At 52.2% G+C, this 5,000-nt stretch overlaps 1 protein-coding gene across 1 annotated transcript in view; it reads right to left on the bottom strand.

Moving 5' to 3' along the window:
- Window positions 1-5,000, bottom strand: part of LOC145406346 (soluble guanylate cyclase 88E-like) — a 240,157-nt gene that overhangs the window by 168,183 nt on the left and 66,974 nt on the right. The gene's annotated exons all lie outside the window — the stretch shown is intronic.

Below are 5,000 nucleotides of genomic sequence, written 5' to 3'. Positions count from 1 at the left end.
AATAAATTTTGTATTGTTCTATTAAAGTACAAGAAGAAAAAAAGGTGTAATAAGTAAAATGAATCGCTAAAGAGCCTACGATACGAGACATAATTTTTACTCGACTCGATTCTACTTGATGTGTAGACAAACTTGTCCCTCGACCTATCCTCCCTCATCCTTCGACCTCCCCCCCTCATCCTTCGACCTCCCCACCTCATCCTTCGACCTCCCCCCCTCATCCCTCGAGCTCCCCTCCCTCCTGCCCTCATCCCTCGACCTCCCCTCCCTCCTGCCCTCATCCCTCGACCTCCCCTCCCTCCTCCCCCTCATTCCTCGACCTCCCTTCCCTCCTCCCCCTTATCCCTCGATCTCCCCTCCCTCCTCCCCCTCAACCCTCGACCTCCCTTCCCTCCTCCCCCTTATCCCTCGATCTCCCCTCCCTCCTCCCCCTCAACCCTCGACCTCCCTTCCCTCCTCCCCCTCAGCCCTCGACCTCCCCTCCCTCCTCCCCCTCAACCCTCGACCTCCCTTCCCTCCTCCGCCTTATCCCACGTTCTCCTCTCCCTCCTCCCCCTCAACCCTCGACCTCCCTTCCCTCCTCCCCCTTATCCCTCGATCTCCCCTCCCTCCTCCCCCTCAACCCTCGACCTCCCTTCCCTCCTCCCCCTTATCCCTCGATCTCCCCTCCCTCCTCCCCCTCAACCCTCGACCTCCCTTCCCTCCTCCCCCTTATCCCTCGACCTCCCCTCCCTCCTGCCCTCATCCCTCGACCTCCCTTCCCTCCTCCCCCTTATCCCTCGATCTCCCCTCCCTCCTCCCCCTCATTCCTCGACCTCCCCTCCTCCCTTTTGATCGTCGTGACCTAGTTCGGCCTCACAATTGAAGTAATGGGAGATGAGGAGAGACGGATGGCGGTGGGAAATGAGGGTCAATCAGGGATATGACCTGGCATGGGGTCATCTGGGGAGGGCCGCTCAAAGGTCAGCCGCTCGACGGAAGTGAAACAGGGTCACGTAGGCAGAAAAATAATAAAGTCCCCCCCCCAAAAAAAAAAAAAAAAAAAGGGAGAGAGAGAGAGAGAGAGAGAGAGAGCCTGAGAGAGGAATAGGAAGAAGTCGTTTGTTATTTTTATGCACCTGACATGAGAAAAGAATGAGGCACTTGAGAGAGAAAAAGAGAGAGAGAGAGAGAGAGAGAGGGGGGGGGTAATATATAATACTCCCAGTTCGAATAGTGCCTTTAAGGTGAATAGAAGTGTCTTGGGATAAAATAAATAAGACGATTAAAAAAAATGGGTGGCTGTGGGTTTGATGCTGTGCCACCCCCGCTTTGTCAACACGCCGCCCTCCCCCGTAACTCCCTCCCTCTCATCACCACCCCCTTCCCTCCAATTCTTTCCCCTCACACGCTACTCCTCCTCCTCCTTTCCCGTCTCCTCCCCCCGATCACACTCAACCCCTTCCTTCCCCCCCTAGGCCCCCTTCACACTTCTCCCCCCTCTCCCATTCTCCCTCCTCCCACCCCTCACTCCTCTGTATCCCACTCTCCCCCATGCATTCCCTTCCCCTCCTCTCCACTCCCTCCCTATCTCCTCCACTCCCTCCCCTCACTCCTCAATCACCCCATCCACTCACTCCCCACCTCCTCCACTCCCTCCCCATTCCTCCACTCCCTCCTCGTCCTCTTCACTCCCATCCCTTCTCCTCCACACTCTCCCCCACTACTCACTCCCACCATCCACTCCCTCCCCCTCCCCATCACAGATCATCGCGAGGATTCTGTAAGCGATTATTTTATTTCTCTCTCTCTCTCTCTCTCTCTCTCTCTCTTTTTTTTTTTTTTTTTTGCATTGAGTGGCGGATCCTATTAAAAAAAGATCATCCTGTATTTATCACACTGACGGGACATTATTGGACCCACCTCGCCATGGACCCTCACGTTCTTGGACGCCGTGGTCCTGGGTTCGATTCCTAGCCTTGGCGGACATTTAAGTGGGTGCAAGTTCGTGTCTCTTAGCCTTATAGTGATTTTGATCTTTTTGCTGTATATCCATCCCATGGCACTTCGTGACTAGCATCATATTTTAGTGTTAATTTGGGGAGATGGTAATTTTAGGCCAAGTTGAAATATGGAGAGTATAGTAGAATGGCCTCACATATGCTGGCATGGTGGTGTATACTGATGTTAATACAGATTCTTATATACACAGCTGTTACAGTACTTCAGCTCTCCGTATACAGTAGACACCCCTCCCCTATTCGTATTTGTCCAGCGTGGGGAAGTGCGAATTCCGGCTATCACTCTCTCCCTCGGTGGAAAAGTCCGGCCCTGCAGTGCCCCATATATGAAGTGACGGAAAAAAAGACAAAGGCCATTAATCATCTCAGTGGCGGCGCAGTTACCCCCCCCCCCGTGTGACTGCGACGTTGATTGATGCGGTAATTTGCGCTAATAGGCCTCTCTCTCTCTCTCTCTCTCTCTCTCTCTCTCTCTCTCTCTCTCTCTCTCTCTCTCTCTCTCTCTCTCTCTCTCTCTCTCTCTCCATTTTGTGTTCTATTATTTCCCTTTCCCTCTCCTTTTCTCTCTCTTCTCTTTTTTTCCTTCCCTCCTCTCGCTCCAGTTTTTGTTTACTCTCTCTCCTCTCTTGGTACCCGTCTTCCTCTCTTCCTTTCCCCCCTTTCTCTTTTTCTTCTTCACCTCTCTTTCACTTCTCTTCTCCTCTCTCTCTCTTTTTCTCTTCCCCTCTCTCTCTCTTTTTCTCATCTCGTGTCCCTCCTTCTGTCTCTTTCTTTACTCTCCTCCCTGTCATGTTCTCTCTCACTTACCCTCCTTTCCCTCTTCTTCCCTCCATCCTGCTTTCTCATTCTTCCCCTCCCTTTCACAGTTCGCATTTTTAGTCTTCCTCCCCTCTTCTTCTTTCCATCTCTCCTTCCTTCCCCCTTTCTCTTTTTTTATTCGTGTCCCTGACGTCTCTTTCTCTCTCTCTCTCTCACACACACACACACACACACACACACACACACACACACACACACACACACACACACACACACCACCCTGTATATCGCAGCAGTCCACAAGCATCACCCAGGCCTCTCCATTTACATTTTTTTTTCTCAGTTCCCCTCAGTCTCCGCTCCACATTCTCCTCCACTTCCGTCATCCTTTCACTTCCACCTTCCTTCTCCTTCCATCCTTCCCCTCCCCCTTCCTTCAACTACTCCCTTCTTCTTCCTCCTCTGTCCTTCACCACCACCGATCCACTCACTCCTCCCAGCCTCCTCTCTATAACTTCACCATTTTCGTCTTCCCTTCCTCCCCAGTCACTCCACGCATTCCCTGCCCCCTTCCTGTGTCTGCACCTGTGCATTCCACAGCCAGAACCCTTCACTTCCAGTCTGTTTCTTCCTTTACATATCTTAGTGTGATAGGAGGGACACCCATCTCGTACTCGATGTAATGTGAGGTGATGTGGAGCTTACCATGGGGTTCCTGTTAACTGGATGAAGAGACGCAAATGCGGTGTCCATCCAGGAAGCAAACCTCTCACATTCCTCCCTGCGTCTCATTGTGGCGAGGCGCTGTCTGCCGTAAGAAAAAGTCGGTTCACTGCATGGGACAGCCCTGCATGGACGTTTGCTTGCGTGCTGTTGGTGAGTCTGCACGTCCAAACACACCGTGGTTACTCTACTGCCGCTGCTACTATTGCATATCTCAGTTTCGTTCTGTCTCCTCTTGATAATCCTTTTTTTTTTTTTTTACCTCCTCTTCCACTCTCCACACACCCTCCACTTCTCCTCTCTCTGCACATTCCCTCCGTCACCACAGTCCCCTCTTGACACTGTCCCCATCTTTCCTCCCTCTCTTCTGCACAGTCCCTCCCTCGCCACACTTCCTCCCTCTCCACGCTGCCCCCATCTTCTCCCCCCCTCTTCATTCCCTGCATTCCACAACCGTTACTAAGTCTTTACGCCCAAGTTCAGTTTCTTCTACGCCTCTTACTCCTTTACGCATCTCACTCACGTTCTTCATCGTCATTTCTCCACTTACACTTCCCCTGAAATCTACTCCCTCTTCCCTTCTCCTTCTTCCCCCTCTGATTTTCTTCTTCCTCCATTCCCCCCTTCCTCTTCCCCTATCTTCTTCCCCTCTCCCCTCTCCCTTCTCCACCCCCTCTCCCCCATGCTCCGTCTCCTTCCCTTATGCCCTCCCGGTCTTCTCTTCCCCTCTCCGTCCCTCCCTCCCGTCCTTTCCTTTCTTTCCTCCACCACTCTCTCTCCCCCACCTCCACTACCAGCTGTGTTGTGAAGAGAGAGAGAGAGAAAGAGAGAGAGAGAGAGACAGACAGACAGACAGAGACAGACAGACAGACAGACGGAGAGAGAGCTCGCTTTTTGATGGATTAGCCACAAGATACGGTTCATTCCAGACTTTATAATTAACCTCCTAATTGCTTTAACCTGTAATTAACCCCATCTCTTAATTAATCTCGAAAGTTTGACTTGCACGAATATCCTATAGCTGAGTAAAATCGTCTGTCGTAGGCCCGAGTAAAGAACGTGTGACGGTTTTAGTGGAAGGGTGAAAGTTAGTTGAACCTCTCTCTCTCTCTCTCTCTCTCTCTCTCTCTCTCTCTCTCTCTCACACACACACACACACACACACACACACACACACACACACACACACACACACACACACACACACACACTTGAGCACGCGGCAGGCACCAACAGGCAATTATCGGGGCAATTTACGGGAGGAGCGTCAGACCGCCGAGACAACTGAGCCCCAACACCTGCACCAACACCACCAGCCCAGCCCAGCCCGCCAGTGCCCGCCTCCCCCGCCCACACACACGCCCACACTACCAGGAATCCAGCCCAAGCCAGCCCATCAGTGCCAGCGTCCCTCGCCCCCACACACGCCCACTCTACCAGAAGCCCAATATTGTTTTCATCTGGAAGGCCTCACCCATTTGTCTTGTTTTGTTCCGTACACACAGGAGTATTTTGGAG

This window comes from Coenobita brevimanus, chromosome 70 (genome assembly GCF_032717465.1).
Source record: "Coenobita brevimanus isolate Jiangsu-jjx chromosome 70, ASM3271746v2, whole genome shotgun sequence".
Lineage (NCBI taxonomy): Eukaryota > Metazoa > Arthropoda > Malacostraca > Decapoda > Coenobitidae > Coenobita > Coenobita brevimanus.
Note: the sequence above shows the minus strand (reverse complement) of the source record. Positions and strands in the feature narration are given on the sequence as shown.